Source organism: Vespa velutina, chromosome 4 (genome assembly GCF_912470025.1).
Source record: "Vespa velutina chromosome 4, iVesVel2.1, whole genome shotgun sequence".
NCBI lineage: Eukaryota > Metazoa > Arthropoda > Insecta > Hymenoptera > Vespidae > Vespa > Vespa velutina.
In genome coordinates, this window is record NC_062191.1 from 9764841 (window position 1) to 9783399 (window position 18559).

The 18559-nt window shown below is 31.7% G+C and overlaps 1 protein-coding gene across 7 annotated transcripts in view; it reads right to left on the reverse strand.

Annotated features, from left to right (window-relative positions):
- Window positions 1–18559, reverse strand: part of LOC124948844 — a 434489-nt gene that overhangs the window by 400662 nt on the left and 15268 nt on the right. The window contains exon 1 of one of the 7 annotated variants that reach the window (XM_047493072.1): window positions 11256–11393. The exons of the other annotated variants lie outside the window; for them this stretch is intronic. The gene's annotated coding sequence lies outside the window, so the exon portion shown is untranslated. Of the gene's footprint in view, window positions 1–11255; window positions 11394–18559 lie in introns of those variants that run through there. 7 annotated transcript variants of the gene reach the window in all.

An 18559-nucleotide genomic window follows, 5' to 3' on the forward strand; every position in this document is an offset into this window, starting at 1 on the left:
GATTTGTTGCCAATCGAGACATCATAAATGCGATGAATAGATTCACGTAACTTCAAAGATTTCATAGCCTCTTATAATCCGCTCTTAACACTAAACCTACCACAATCAAGTCAAATGAGCGTTTTTAAAATTTCAATTAGAATTTCCTATATATAACTTAACTGCAACACCTTTAAATATCACAAATTTTCCTAATATACTTTTTCATAATATACGTACAATACATTTTTCGATATTCACTGGGTTTCTTTATTATTTGTTTTTTATGAAAAATGTGTAGTGTCTTACATATCACAACCGATCATTTGATCGGTTGAATGATTTATATCTTTTTAAAATATTATTTTCTCGAAGGCTCAATTTTAAAACTATAAAGACAAAAGTCTAAAGTTTTTGATATTACTTTGTTCACAAATTTATTAAGTAGACTAACTGTACCAGAATACATAAAGGTATATATATATATATATATATATGTGCCCATAATTATGAAAGTGGTCTAAATCAAAATTTAAAAAAAATGAGTTTATCACATATTTCACATCCACATTATCTTAAACTATATGTATTTAATGTAATTTTTACGATATCGTCAAAAATGAACCTTTAGATAGTAATTTCAACGTTATACGGAATTCATTTAGTTTTTCAAACGAAATTCATTAAATAAGTCGAAACAAGAAATATATGACTTAGATCACTTTCATAATTATGGGCACATATATACCTATGAATAAATGTTATTTTACAACATTCATCTAGTAAAAATTAAATGTTGAACAAAAATTATTTTTCATAATGTAGGATGAAGCGAAAATGCAAATTTGGAAGCAAACAGTAATGGAGATAATAATATCATGACCGACAGTTACACGAACTTAACAAAAAATACAATTCAAGAATTATGTAGTTTAAATAATATATATATATATATATATATATATATATATATATATGTATGTATACTAGGAGCTATGATAATTAAATAATTCCGCATATGTTGAAAATCTACTTATAAAAATTTGATATTTCTGCAAGAAATGAGGTTGTATTATGTATAAATAAATATTATCTTTTTATAATTAAAATCACTTGATTATTACATTGATTTTAATATATTGACACAATAATCTAAAGTTTATCAATTATAAATTCAACTATGATAAAAAAATGATTTTTAGAAATTGTTTTGTTTTCAATATATGCTCGATATCATGCGTATTTATATATCACTAAACCTATCCATTGGTCATATGATATTTAAAATTTCGATTAGAATTTCCTATATACAACATAATTGCATTGCCTTGAAACTTCACGACTTTTCTTATAATATACGTACAATAAATTTTTCAATATTCACTTCTTTTCTTTATTATTTGTTTTTTACACACCACAACCGATCATTTAACCGGTTGAATGATTTATAATATTATTCTCTCGAAGACTCAATTTTGAAACTATAAAATCCTTACAAACGAAAAATGTTTGAATCAACCTATCCGTTGCCCAAGTTACTATTGTTTTTCATAAACATTTATCTGCCTTAGCTACTACTTACACTCTTACAGTTTTCGAAAACAAATAAAATGTAAATTATTTATTTCTAAATAAGAGAAACTATATTTATCGCTACCAAATTGGCTATTATCTTCGTTTTAAATTAAGAAGTATAAGTTTTTTTAACATCATTGAACCGGTCGCGATAAGAGTAGGTATACATGAAGGTTTAACACTCGAACCTATCAATGTAGATCAAACTCTATTACCGATCATTTTTATTGACGTCTACCATAATATACCTATTACGTCAAACGTTTTAAAGCCAAATTATTATTTTCATAATGGTACGACACAGAAATTTTTAAAGGATTACTCTTTAAAGTCTCTGTGATCATTATATCAGAAAAAATTCGCTAAAGAACATGTTCAAAGAATTTCTCAATTATTCTCTCTCTCTCTCTCTCTCTCTCTCTCCCTCTCTCAATCTAACTTTTCTTTCTTTTTCTTTCACTTAGATAAATCACCTTTCAGTTCCCTTTTAGTGTATTAAACAAACACGCAAATCCTTCGCCTTCAAATACTATCAATACAAACTAATGCAATTTTCAATGGAAACAAGTCAGTTTGTAACATCTTTAGATAGATCATTAACGATAAATACAGCATAAATGAACGAAATAAATCCGCTTAATTGGTTATTAAATAGTACGCGAATTAGAGAGTAATTTGGCTCATGTTCTAAGTAGGGAGGGATAGGGAAGCGACTCTAAGCTATTACACTACACATCCTACAGACTCCATTAGACAAGCGAGCAGCCTTCTCTCTCTATTCAATTCTCCCTCTCTTCTCTCTCTTTCTCTCTCTCTTTCTCTCTCTCTGTCTCTCTCTCTCTCTCTCTCTTTCTCTTTCTCTCTATCTCTGTCTTTATCTCTATCCCTATTTCTATTTCTATCTCTATCTCTATCTTTCAGCGTTTCACCTGAAACGTCACCGTATATTAACGTTGTCTTAATACTACCCTTCACCTATACCTAGACTTCCCTCATTCACGTTTACTTGTAAGCTTCATCCGTTTCCTTATCTTTTGAGCTTATGTGTTGGCCGCAAAATGGATGTAATCAAAATTGACGGATCAAACAAAGCGAAATGAAAGGATGAACGGAAATATAATCGGCAAAGTTTCCAATCGAAATGAACTTTTTATCAGTATAACTACATATACATATATATAATATATAATACATATATATATATATATATATATACTAGAGTCATACGAAGAATCCAGTTCAGCTTTTGATCTTAAAGAGGAAATATTACTTGTTTGTCGTAGACGAAGGTTCAGAAAACGAAGATATACTACATACATAACGACACTACAAAGAAACAATCCAAATCAAATTCGTGTTGGTAACACATTATACTCAGCCTTATATACATATGTATACATATATAGTATGTAGTACATGTACTCGAGATTCTACAGAAGGCGAAAGACCGCAAGAGAGATAAATAGACAGATAGATAGATAGAGAGAGAGAGAGAGAGAGAGAGAGTGAGAGAGAGAAATAGTATCACTTGTTGCAAGGAAATACGATGATCCAGTAGACACACGGGAAATCCCCTTTGCAATCTAAATTGCATTTACGCCGTGTGGATCCTCTAGTGGCGAATTTCTCTCGAGATTCCCCCTCCTCCCTATTCGTCTATCTCCCGCGAGTCTCTTAAATTCGATGGAAAAGGGAAATGACATAACGATTAACGCGAGAGATTCATCAATTAAAAATTTAGAAGATATAAAATCCAATCGAATACCGTCTGGTCGAATTTCAAAATCGTTAAAAAAAAAATTCATTGCTTATTTTATGTTATTACTTTGAAAGTTTGAGAATTTCTATGTCATATGAATCTCATTGATGCATATTTATGTACATACTAAAACACATCTAGAACAATTTTTTCTTTTTTTTTTTTTTTTTTTTAACAAGCATTAAATTTCAAATTTTTGAAAACGAATCAAGCTGACATTCGAGCTGACATAATCCTACTAGATATACGCGAAGGCCCCTATAGATACACATGCAAACACATATATTTTTGTGTATATATGTATATACATATATCTATATACACACATACATATATATATACATATATATTTTTGTACTCTGTGCAATCGTGAAACGCGAGTTTCTGGCACGTTCGCCTGTTTGTCCGCAGTCCATTAAAAACTCGCTGGTTTTATATCACCGACCAACGAAATAGTCGTTGAAAAGAGAAAAACTTGCAAAAAGAAAAGAACGGACATTTTTCTTCGAAGTCATTGTAATAGAGGTACTCAAACTTATAAATTATTTATCTTCAATGAAATACATCTGGTACTTATATATATACATATATATATATATATATATATATATATTTCTTCAAAAATAAATTCGTTCCTTTGATCTTATCATTTTTACAAAATCATCATTTTTATAAAATTATTACAACATAAATTTTAAATATCTTTATTAACAAGGAATCTTTAATTGTTAATCCTCTTATCGAGATTGTCGTCTTTAATTGGATCATTGGCTTGTCTTGTCTCATCTATCGGATTATTAAGAGGATTCGTCGTTGCATCTACGTAGGTACGACGTAGACATCATCGTAATACATTCAACTATATACGATTGAATTCTATATATATATATATATATATATATATATATATATATATATATATATATATGCATATATATATATATATATACATATATATATGTATATATATTCTTACACAAGGAAGAAAACGCAAACAACGTACTGTCCGCCACTAAATCTACTACCCTAAAGTCAATATTTAGTTGGCCATTAGACGAATGATCAGCCAAAGGACGAGACAAAATAAGAAAAGAAAGAAAGAAAGAAAGAAAGAAAGAAAGAAAAAAAAAAAGAACGTAAGTATTTCAAACACAGTTTGATTTACAAATCAAACACTAGGAATAGTAAGTGTGTGTCAAGTTTTTAATTATATTCCTTTTTCTTGTTAAAAAAAAAAAAAGAAAGAAAAAGAAAATAAAAAAGGAAAAGATCTAAATTTAACCTATTATCCGTAAAACCACTCGTTAAAAAATATATCTTGTCCCATAAAATGATATATATAGAATAAGAACCATAGATAGATAGAATAAATAACTAATTCATTCAGAGAAAAAGTTGATAATATAGGATGCGAACTTTTGAGTTCTATTATACCTACGCAAGTACTCTAACAAATGTACTCTGATCTCCCAATAAAACAAAAATTCAATTTTATGAAATAACGATGTTAAGGCTAAAGAACAAAATTTCTTTTCGCAATTGTCAACGTTTTTGTATAATTGAAGATTATTGCTTAATTATCTTTTTACTGAGTAAAATGTGCCGATAATCTATTTTAACTTAAGCTTTTAAATAGCATTTAAATAGTTTTTCAAAATGTTTGTAATATAGAAATCATGGTAATACGGGATGAATGGTGTTAATATGGAAACCATGAAATTCCATTTCCTATGTATCTGACCGGATGTATGCAAACTGTTTTAAATGTGACAAAGAAAATATTACGTGTGCGTGACTTCCGTTCCTAATATCTAGAAATCTTTGTTTTTATTGGACTAATATATAAACTGATTATATTGTTCGTATACATGATAGTGCATCAAAATTTATGTTAATTTTAATATTTTTTTGCATGTATTTTTCTATGTATTTATATTGTTTATCTTCATGATTTATGTATTAAAAAATATTCCTTTCGAACATATTTAATCCTTTTCCCATATCAATTTTCTCAAATCTAAATTTTACGACATTTCTGATTATTTTATTATTTTTTTTTTTTTTTTTTTTTTCTATATCTTTCGACCAGTTTAATTGTTCATCTTGGTATTTCGTGAAACATAAAGACAAAAAGTTACATGAAATACTAGTCACATGTTACATAAGTTAAAAGACCTGTTTCATATTACCATCTTTTCCTTTATCTCGTCAAAGAAGAGAACGAAGAAGTGCAGAAAATGATTTTATATACTCGACAATAGTCCTGAAATAGACACATTCCGAAAATAAGATAAAAAGCTTGACAGGATATATTCTTCGAAAGAAAAAAAGAGAAGAAAAGTATACAAAAAAAAAAAAAGAAAGGAAAAGGACAAAAAAAAAAGAAAGAAAAAAAAGAGATCATAAATTTCGTCGAAAATTTGTAGTAACGAAGCTCGGACCAGGATGACAGAAAAAAGATTTTTCCGTTTTTCGTGGAACGCCATCTCTACTCATGAAAAACGAAGGAGAAGGAGGAGTAGGAGGAGACCAACCACGCCAGTAACCTTTAACCGCGACTCTTATCCAAATAATTTATTCTTACAGGCGTAAAAGACGCAACTAACGCCCGCGATTCCGTTCGCATACGCGCGTGGCATGTGCCGGCACGAGACGGCCCCAAAGTCCCTATAAATAAAACCACGTCCCTTTTCGAAATCGTAGGTGGAAAGACCTGATCCTTCCTTTCCCGTATACACCAAGCTTGTTTGGATTTACTCAGGATTTCCTGCACGCCTCACGTGCAGGAACGACCTTTCCGAGAGGATTTATTTCCATTCGTATGAACGCCCGCACCGTTTCTACTGTACCGCCATCTTAAACAAATTCACGTTGTCGTTAAGCTTCCAAAACTTCTGCATGGATTTTTAGAGCATGAGCACGTTTCAAACTTTCTTTTACTTTTCTTCGTCTCTCTCTCCATCTTTCTCTCTCCCTCTCTCTCTCTCTCTCTCTGTCGATCTCTGTCTATCTCTATCTCTCTCTCTCTATCTCTATCCTCATTTTTCTTTTTCATCGATCACTTACTCTACTTAAGAAATAAATTGTCGATTTGTCAATGATTTTTCTTTTTTTCTTTTCTTCTTCTTTTCTTTTTCTTTTGTTTTTTTTTTCTAACAATAAAATAAATCAATTATCAAACTATCACGATATCTTTTCAAGATATTTATCTATTTCTTATCGTCGACAATAGGAAATTGATTTTATTTTCCCCTACTAAATATGTGCACTCTATTCAATACGTGTGTCGAATGGCAGAACGAAATACTTAATTTTAAATTTTCCCGCAATAGCAACGTACTACGTATCTATTTATAAATCTCCATGGGACGCTGCAAACTTTCTCCCTTTCGTTCACGAAAGACTTCGAAGGACGCTATTCACCGATCGCCCGATCGTTAATTTCAATTTATATTTAGTTTCACGTATAAATATTTTTACAATGATGAATATAGTTTTTAGTAACGAATTAAATTAATTTCATTTATTAGAACAACGATCATTTTCTTTTTCTTTTTTATCTTTCTTGGTTTCTTTTTTTTTCTTTATTTTTTTTTTTTTTTTTAATCAAACAAAAATAAGTAAATAAATAATAGATCAGGTGAATAAATTTGATGGAAGACTGATTGTCATTATTATTAATTTATAGATTGATTATCATTATTATTATACCGTTTAAACGGCCTTTAACTAATACAAACGAAATAAAAAAAAAAATCTTCGTTTGTAAAGGACAGGTACTTATTATTCGTCTTGAGAATAATCCGTACGGAACGCTTTTAAATGAATTTCATGGGTAAAAAGATGGAGACGGTTTGGGCAATCTTTGAGTAAGCGTAAATGGAAGTCCGGTTATCTGTCAATATTCACAAGAAATGCTTTCAGTTTTCAACTAACTCCAAGCCCTTTAGTTGAATCCACGTCGAGTCGACAGAATCTCTTCGTGTCAACGCTAATGGCCACGTCGAAAGGAGTTTGATGGTCCTCGGTTATCCTGAACCAGATCGATTTGACATAGAAATATAGTCATCCTATAATTCTACGAAAAATCTTTTCGAGAAATCTTCAAAGTCGATTCTTGTTAAATTTGTCAAATATTACGAATTATTTTGTCAGAAATTACAAAACGACATGTTACATTAAATCCATTGTACATATATACAAAAATGTGTGTGTGTCTGCATTACAACCATCTCGATTCATCATATGACAAATAGAACCTAAATCAATAGAAGCACGAATTTCATAGTCGAAATGATCTTTCTCTCCTGGTACTGTTAGATATATTTCGAATAAGCAAATTCAACATGATGTTGGAAAACCAACATTCGAACGACAATTCCCGTATTCTAGTATTCCAGTATTTCATCCCTATCCATAGAAGCGACTGAAGAGGACGAAGCTATAAGCTAATTTGTGAACGACCCTAACCCAGTTTCTCTGTGAAACAACCGAGGGTGTTGATCGTACGGTTTACGAGCAAGAATTTGTTCCCTCGAGGACGTCAAATCATTTTATCCTCTCACCCTCGTCCTTTCACTCTCTCTCTCTCTCTCTCTCTCTCTCTCTCTTTCTTTCTCTTTCTCTATCTCTCTACATACACTTAGCACAATTTTCATGGTTAGCGATCGAACTGTTTGCTCCGTCTTTGAACGACCTACGTCAATCTCGTAAACGAGACCTTCCTCACGTTTTCTCGTCGATAACTGCCAAAAGGTGAAGAGCGTTAAAGGAAAACGAGGGAAACGTCAGCGAAGTAAGCATCGTTTTCTACGATAAAGAACTTCTTTTTTTCTCTTTTTTTCTCTTTTTCTCTCTTTCTTTCTTCCTTTCCTTTCCTTTCCTATATGCTCGTTTTATTTCGAGATAAAGCGAAGAAACCGTCGAAGCGTAGCCTCATTACGAAAGAATCTGAAGTTGCCCTTGATCAGTCGAATGGCAGAAAGAGCTCCATTATGTGACGCGCGATTATATGGCTTACGTCGGTACAATTTTAGTCTCTTTATTGGGATTGCTCTCGACGATTCGAAAATGAACTCGTACCAAAAGAGAAAGGGCAATGGATTTTACTTCATTTTACATCATTTTATTTTATTTGATTTTATCTGATTTTATTTTATTTTATTTTATTTTATTTTACTTTAAAGATAAAAAGAAAAAGAAAAAAAAAAGGAGTATTCAGATCAATATTGTACTATTGAAAATTTCGATGTTAAAACTACAAACGTCGCGAATTTTATTACGTCGTTGACGTACATTCAATCATCAAAGAAGGACAACTATCAAAGCTTTGTGATATCACAAAGGATTGTAATCGACTCACGTCCGACCAATTCGAGAAAATACCTACTAATCATTGAAATCCAGAGACTGATGATTAAAAGTTAACGTGGAGATACTCGAAACTATCGTTTAAAGATCCATCCTTTCAATCGATGATATGGAGTTGACCAAACCTCATATCTTTTACTATATAGATCAACCGCTGTAACTCGATAATAACTGTTCTAATTGGCTGATAACCGTGATGTCACGTACGCTTGTTACCGAGAACCAGAGGATACAACGTAATCGATTAGAGAGAAGAGAAATTCGTGTTAGTATCGTCCATGAATTTCTACGAGATAGAAATCATTTCGCCAATCCGAACTTACTACTCTTATAGGATTCGAACGTGATGAAATACGAAATAATGTTTAATATCCTTTGTTAAAATAATAAAAAATATTCAATAAAATAAAAATATAGATAGAATTATTAGAAATTAGATATATATGTAAAATGCATATATGATCGTAATAAGCCATACGAATCTATAATAATCATAATAATCATTCGAATTCTATACGTACAATAATAATACTGAACACAATAGGAACCACGTCGATTACATATCTCTGAAAGCTATAAGAGTAAATAAGCTCGAAGTAAGGGTAGGTTCTAATGATCAAGCGACAAATACGACCGACCGAGTCCATTATTACTCTACACAGGTAGACACAATATCTCTGGTTGTTACGACAAATTATTACGAGCATTCTCGCTCCTTCTATTTCTCGGATTGCATTCCACTATTAGAGATAAACAAACGTTTTAGTTAAATTAAGATTATTCCAGTATTATACTCTTAAAAAATAAGATAAGATGTAAAGGTTTATCCTACGTGATAGTTCTCTAATATCGAGTTCATATCGTTTACAAAATTATTCACAAAATGGCTTACAAAATCTTATTCTCTATAGATTTACAATGGCCATAATTTGAGAGAAAAAGAAAGAGAGAGAGAGAGAGAGAGAGAGAAAGAGAGAGAGAGAGAAAAAGGGAGAGAAATATAAAATATGGAAAGGAAGAAAAAGAATATTGAGAAAGTGAATAATAATCTTTATAGAACGAACGGAGATAGCAAACGAGGAAAGAAATTTCCAAAGTAATAGTAAAAGAGAGAAAGAGAGAGAAAGAGAGAGGAAGCAAGTAGTACCAAGAGAGTTTTCCCTTATATCGAGCGACAAGTGGTTATGGTACTACCGGAATCCGTCTGGCTATGACATACACACACACATATATATATATATATATATATATATATATATATATATGTATATATATATATATTTATATATATCTATATATATATGTATATACGTATATATATGTATGTATATATATATATATATACATCATAGCCAGATATATATATACACATATATGTACGTCATGACCAGATATATATATATATATATATATATATATATATATATATATGTACGTCATGGCCAGATATATGTATATATATATATACACATACGAATAACAGAAATGCGCAATCTTACTCCGTTCTGAGCATCCACTAGCACCTTGAAAACGCCGGAAAAACTTTAATGGATCTGTTTTTAAGGACTTCTCTCTCCGACTCCGTTACCGTAGGTGGTGTACCACCGACCTCTCCACCTTGCAGAAACCCTCTCGAGTCAGTGCTCCAACCCAGAAGTAGGCGTATAGACATGAGCATAGCTTAGGGTCGATGGTAGGGAAGTAGAAAAATCGAAAGAAAGAAAGAGAGAGAGAGAGAGAGAGAGAGAGAAAGAAAAAGAAAGAGAAAGAAGGGGGGGAATAGCGAGAAACAAATAAAGAGACGGTTGATAGGGGAGTGGGGCTAGTTAATCGTATGATTTAACAGTGATTCTCAATGTCAATACGATCGATTTATAAAATCTAAAATTTATTGTAGATCGTGAAACGTCGAATGGGCGGGTCAGCGCTCATTTGAAATATTTTTAAGATCTTTTTCTTTTTTATAACGTTTTGTCGATATATATATATATATATATATATATATATATATATTGATATTTTTTTTAAGAGAAGTAATCTAATGTAAAAAAAAAAAGAAAGAAAAAAAATGGTGACAATGGATTATCCTATATCGTATATCTACAAGAGAAGTTATGAAATGTATCAGATTAATAGATCGGTTTGTATCTATCTTTTTTTTCTTTTCTTTTTTCTTTTTTCTTTTTAATTTTTAAATCGCTTCGTCGTTCATTGAAATCCTCGAGAATGACTATTCCAAGATAACGATATATAATACGAGAATAAAGCGCGAAAAAAAATTAACAAATGATTGCGAATCTTCCAAGTTAGATTAAGATCTAACAGAAATCACTGCACAGGTTTAAAAAAATATGAAATTGTTACGAATATATTTAGAAGATACGGATAGAGATTTCGAGAAAATTTCTATATAAGTACGTCAGGTTACACACACACACACACACACACGCGCGCGCGCATATACAATACACGGATTAATACACAAAATACGTAAGCTGGTAAATGATCGCGCATAGATGTGTTTGTGTGTATGTGAGTGTACATATATATTTATATATGACGTCTCTCTTACATTAATCATCATGTTTCGAAGGCGACTGGCTGCAATTTTCCAATGAACGTTAGTTCAACAGATTTTTCATTTTCTCTCCTCCTCAACGAGACGCACGAGGTATGCCTCGTACACTTTTTGCTCTCACGGTTTCGCGAGGATTTTCCCTTTTTTTTTTTTACTCCCTCCCTCCTCACGTTCCTTCTTCCTCTTCTACCGTTCCCCTTCTCCTTCTCCCTCCTCTTTCTCTTTCTCCTTCTCTTTCTTTTTCTTCTTCTTCTTCTTCATCTTCTTTTACCTTATCTTTTTATCCCTTTTCTCTCGTCCAACCTCGTCTTCATCTTCTTCCCATCCACCTTCCGTGGTCTTCGGACCCGCAAAGTGGTTAACTCGTAAAGCCTCGCCCACAGGGCAACCGAGAAAGAAAGAAAGAAAGAAAGAAAAGAAGGAAAAAAGAAAAAATGAGAAGAAGAAAAAGAAGAAGAAGAAGAAGAAGAAGAAAGGATGAGAGATGCGGAGAAGAGCAATATCGTGTTATAAAGTATGGAAATAGAAAACGTTGTTGATCGATCTGGGATCGTTTGAAAAATCATAAACATTGTTTCGTGGCACGCTAGTAGATAAATATATTCGTAAGTATGATCGATTTTAATTTGCCGATTAAAGATCGTCATCGATCAGTAGTTGATCATAAAAGAAGGCCTGACAACGATCTTCTCACTCCACTTTTCTGTCATTCGTATTCTTTTATTCGTACTACTTACTTACATACCTAATTACCAACGGTACACCACTTCATTCACCCTTTTTCATTTTTACATATACATATACGTATCGACGATCTATATTGCAAAAAGAAACGTATTCATATATCGCGAACTTATACGAATTTATTATCACGAGTGTATAATATTATATTTAAGAAGCAAGATTTATTCGAATTACTTTCTCACCGTAAGTTACGAGCGTCTACGGATCGTTCATCTTGAAAGTTATAGAAAAGAGAGCTTGGTTGAATTGCGATATATATATATATATATATATATATATACATGTATGTATGTATGTGTATATAGTATATATACCTACGAGTGAAGTACCATTTCATGGAGGATACATGTGCTTAAGGTAAAAGTTGAAAAGCAACTTATTCCAAGCTCATAATACTTCCTTGCCTTTCGTGAACAACTGACCACGGAATTTCTCGAGTTCATTAACTTAAAAGCTAATTCCATCTTCCGAAACTCTCCAGCAAAAGTTCGCAGACACCACTGCGAACATTTTCGTAAGAATGCGCGTTAGCACGAAAATAAAATGAAATTCGGGAAAGACATTTTCTGCCTGGCCAAATATAAGAATGTTTATAAGAGCGGCTCGAGTCCTTCTTCTTACTTGAGAAACTTTTCGTTTTCTTCAAGGACTTTATTCTCGTGTTTATAACCCACTCTAATATATGTATATATTATATATATATATATATATATATATATATATATATATATATATATATTCAACTGAGAATCCAAGTTATATCATAAATTGCGAAATTGCGAACTACAAAAATACCTTTACTAGAATATATGTTTACATTCAGTAGATTGTATGATTCAACGTAGAGAAGTAGTTCGTCAATAAAAAACGAAAAGAGATATCATTTCATTTTTTAAATTGAACAACGTAACCGTGAAACACAATCAATTATTCGATTGTCGATAAATAATAGTGAAAGTAAAGAAAAAAGAAAAAAAAAAATTGAAAATATTTCCCATCGTATCAATCCACTATTTAACTTTATTCAAAAAAGATACCCACGCTCGGAGTGATTTTTTGTCTTTTTTCTTTTGTTTTTCTTTTCCTTTTTATTTTTTTTTCTATTTAAATATTAAACGCGAAACAATTTATCCAATCATATCGAAGCTAATATTTCATGAGCAAATATATATATATGCTCATGAAAATATATATGTATATAGTTTCGTCATATGTATATCGATTAATGTACGTTCCATCGTCGCACGACTGGAAAGCCGACGAATGAAGACAGGATGTTTAGATTGGGTAAATCGAGCCTTTATTGCTTCCCGAGGCAGTGGTTCTCATGTCTGATTGATATCGAACGTATATAAAGAAAATCATGTACCGACGACCGAGCAAAGCTGTTTAATATCCCGTTGAGCTTTTACTATGAAACAAATATAATATCTTTTTTATAGATTAAAAAAAAGAAAAGATATATTTCTATAAAAGAAATATATATATATATATATATATATATATATATATATATATATATATATTTAACGATATAAAATTTTAGATCGTATTAAATCCATCTTATCTAAACGTAAATATCAACTTTCTTTTTCTTTTTTTTTTTTTTCTTAATATATTTCCAAGAAAAAATATTTTTATTTATAAATCATCATCGTTGAACATAAACAATCATTCTAATAATTTGTTTATCTCGTTTCTCTTCATTATCCAACATTTCGAGTCGTACGAACGGCGTGAAAGAGAGAAGTTACCGAGAGGGAGCATATGTGGTTTCAATAATCCCTCTTCTACCCTCCTTCAACTTTACACCCACGTTCTCAGCCCTTTCATCGAAGCTTATATCCTTTCAACCTAGTTGATTTCTTTTTCCTGGAAAAGATTGGTATATTCATCGAATATAAACCAACATGAAGTACTTGAGATCTTTATAATTTTAAATCGAAAGAATTATATCGTTTCTCGAGACACGATGAATAGTATCAATGAATACTTATTGGATTCTATTACTCCAAACAGTTCTTAGCTTCGGCGTAAATAAATCGTAGTTATTTATGAGACAGAGATAAAGGATAATATCCGATGAAAAATAAAAACAAACAAAAGAAAAAGAAAAGAAAATACTAACAAGTATCATCGATCTGTTTAAATCTTTCGATTAGTCAATTCGTCGAACAAAGTCTAAAGGCCTAACAAAAAATACAAGAGGATCAATATTCTCTCAGAATAGAGAACTTCCGACTTCTTAAAATATTCAAGTCGCCGAAGGTACTTTACTCCTTGGGAAACTGAGAAAGAAGAAGTAATTTAGAGTCGCACCTCGTGAAAAGTGGCCTGATAGTAAAGTAACTACGTTCTACTCTCTAGCAAAAGTGTATTAGCACGATGACTCTTCTTCCAAAAAGAACAAAAAAAAAAAAAGAAAAGAAAAAAGAAAAAATACTTTAAAACTGAAAGCTTCTTGATTATGCTAATCCAATGTCAAGGAACAATGGCCAAGATAGGCCAATTTTTCGAAAACTGTCCAAAAGCAGAGAAAAAGGGAGAGAGTGAAAGAGAGAGAAACTACTTGGAGAAAAAAAGAAAAAACTTCGAACATTACTTTTTAATAAGAAAATATTACAAATGTAGATTACTTTAGCGCGTATGCGTCCCACATTGAACTTTCTTTTCAAGCAATTTGGAATTCTCATTGTAAAAAGAAGAATTTTTAAAAGCTTCATTGTAAAGTCAAGTCTCGAGATCTTAATGCCATGTATATTGCTTTTATGCATCTTAAATTCTATATCCTTTTCTTGATAATTATGATCTTTGTTATTATTGTACAGATTGTAAGACATACGTTAGAAGCAAAACTATTTAATCGTAAAGCATAAGACGTGCATGTCCCATGCGGCCCGAACGGAAAGTATCCAAAAATCAGACTGGCACGGAACGTGTTAATAAATAAATACGTACGTGTATACGTAATCTCTGTATCATATCTGTCATGCTTGATACGCTTGTGTTTCACAATAAGGACGAAGTAGGAAGTTAGATTCGTCTCAACAACGAGTCGAGTGCAATCGATATTTAAAAGCGTGCACAAGCTAACGCAGCCAAGAAGTGATAATAATGATTATGATCCGACGCGATCCATAATATATATACGTATGTATGTATGTATGTACGTATGTATGTACGTATGTATGTACGTATGTATGTACGTATGTATATATACATACCCTTCCAGATGTCAATGACACTCTGCCATCAGATAGAAATGAATAAAAAAGAAAAAGAGAGAAAGAGAAAGAGAAGGAGAGAGAGAAAGAGAGAGAAAGAAAGAGGAAAGACTTGAGATGCAATCAAATAATACAATGTACTCTCAGATAAGAGTACTCCGTGAAGTTGCATAGAATTACACGATTACACTATTTCTAATTTCACAAGCATTCTTCCAGGCATTTAAATGACATATTAAACGACCAATTGAATAACAAGAAATGACTACGATTTGACGTCTCGATTATTATGAAATTCTATAATTAACCATCGACTTTACTAACTAACAATTCCTTTCGAAATAATACTAACGTATACACGTGCGAGAATTTAAATGGTAATGCCATATGATATATATATATATATATATATATATATATATATCCATAATATATACACATGATGTATATATACATATATACCGTATGCCGGGGAAAAAATACTTACTAAGTAATTTTTCCTCTTCGGTATTAACTCGATGCATTTAAATCGTACAGGACGAAGCAACAAAAGTAATAGCTTCGTAAGAAGGAAGGAAAAAAAATGTAACCAAAAAAACAAAAAAGAAAAAAAAAATAAAAACAAAAAAGAAAAACCAGAACGACGAGGAGGAGGATGAAGGGAAGGATGGGGAGGAGGAAGGGGACAGAGGACGTGGTAGGTGAGGAGTCGAGTGGGAAGGGGAGGGAAAGGAAAGAAAAGAAAAACAAGGAGACGGAATTTCCAGTAGCTAGAGAAAAAAATTCTCTTGGGACGGAAGGGCGCGACAAGCGGGATTCAAAATAAGCTGCACCGGCGAGAATCGTCGGATTAAATGGCTCGAAGTTTCGCGAGAGAAAGAATGAAATAGAGAGATAGAGAGAGAGATAGATAGATAGAGAAAGAGAGAGAGAAAGAGAGAAACGAGAACGAGAAGAGTTGACAACGTTGATAACGAGAATAACGATGACAGTCGATAACAAAGCTCGACCCCTCGAGCACGCGTTCGATTCAATCTCTGAATAGGCAGAGTATCTTATTCATTCGTCGTTCCATAGAAAGTAGACGACTCGGAAAGTAAATTTTCGAAGCATCCTTCAGTAAATATTTTTTTTCTTTCTTTTTCTCTTTCTCTCTCTCTTTTCTCTCTTGCTCTCTCTCTCTCTCTCTCTCTCTTTTCTTCTTCTTTCTCTTCTTCTTCTTTTTTTTCTTCTTTATTTTTCATTTTCCCTTCTCTTTCTTTCAAAACATTTCCTTCCTTCGTTGCATCGTTTTAATTTCTCCTTTCTCCCGAGATTTTTGCCCAAATCTCATCTCTAAAATCACGGCAATTCCACTCTCCCTCCTGGCCCCTCTCTTTCTCCTTCAAGCTTTACCACCTTCTACTTCTTGTCTCGACGTTACACGACGCTCGCGTAATTATCGAGTGATACTCGTTGTAAGAGTAAACTTGCGAGTAACTTCGTGTAATCGCCCGTGAGAATCGCTATTGTTCATAAATGCGATCCTAAACGGTGTGTTTAAACGCGTAGAAAGGACGTCGTTGTCTAAACACGTCTCCTATAAAGAGTAACGATATGTATCCATAAACATATATATATATATATATATAAATATATGTAATACATAGGACATAAACGTGTCCCTTGGGTAAGATTATATATATGAACGAGATACTTATGTACGAGATGGAAAGAGATCTCGAGAAAATGATTTCCGTAGATTTCATGGTGAAGATCATGACAACCACATTTGAAAAAAGAAAGAAAGAAAGAAAAGAAAAAAAAGGAAGGAAGAAAGAAAGAAAGAAAGAAAGAAAAAAAGAGAAAAGAAAAAAAGCTTTCTAAATTACTTGCTTCTATCAGCGTATAGGGATTCGTCGAGAGTCTTTCTCAGTCGTGCACTATCCCTAGAAGGATATTTAAACGTAACGTCATCTCGGCAAATGGACATTTTCAGTGAAATCCAAGTAATGGATCTACAATATCGAGAGAGCAAACATTTAATACAATAGACGTGTTCCTACGTATTACGTACCTACTACGTATGCTACGCTTATAATGCGTAATACATGCTTACGTATGAATACACACACACACAACATACGCACGTTTTCCACAAAGTAAGTGTATAATACATGTACTTTACATGTAACACATATACAACCTACTACCTACGAATGCATTAGCGAAGGCTTCAAATTGCCGACATTTCGAGTAAATTATTAACAGTACAGTTGAAGTGAGGACACACAAATATACATCCCTGATAGTCAATGGAGAACTATAAACATTGATACTACGCAAAGCTCACGTCCATACATTTGCTTCGTAATTACGCTCTTTACCATAAAGTAATCGAAACTCCGAGGATTACTAGTCTCACTTTGGATATTTGCTAATGATTGTATCTTATCTAACGTAAGCTCCCGAAATCATGTCGATAGAATCGATGTCTTTTGTAAACTCTTACTATTCAAAACAATTCGAGATCGAATCGTAGAACCATCTATGAATTGACATATACAAGTATGTATATGTATGTTGAAATGATTGAAAGAACGATTAGTAAAATGAGGAAAAAGAAGAAGAAAGAAAGAAATAGAGAGAAAGAGAGAAGGAGAGAGAGAGAGAAAAGGAAAGAAAGTGAATAAATGAGATGAAATAAATAAAGGATATCGTACATTCTGTTCTAAAACAAACATTGATTTCTATCCATATAATTAGTGATTTACATCTATTTATATATTATTTTAATTTCTCTTATATAAATTATGTAAATTATGTAAATTATGTAAATTATGTATGAGTTATATAAAGTCCAAATTTTCTATTGAAAATATGGACTTATGGAAATATTTCCAATAGGAAATTTGGACTTACATGTATATATTATAAAATTATATATATATATATATATATATATATATATCCGAATGTATATATACGAATATACATATATACAATATAAATATAAAATGTATATATATATATATACATTTTATATATATATATATATACATATATGTGAAATGTACTAAATAATATATACGTACATTACGTATATATTATTGTATATTCTATAAAATATATATAATATATATTTAAATATATATATATATATATATGTGTGTGAGTAGATATATAAAAGCGTAACATTCACGATTGATCCAGTGACGCGTGTCGTTAGCGAGCTTACGATCGGTAACTTGCGACGATAGGTAGATTGGCAAACAATAAAGAGATTTCGCGTTATATCGCGAAATTGTTCGATCCTAACAGTCTGCTGGCATCGCTATCGAGTAATTCAGA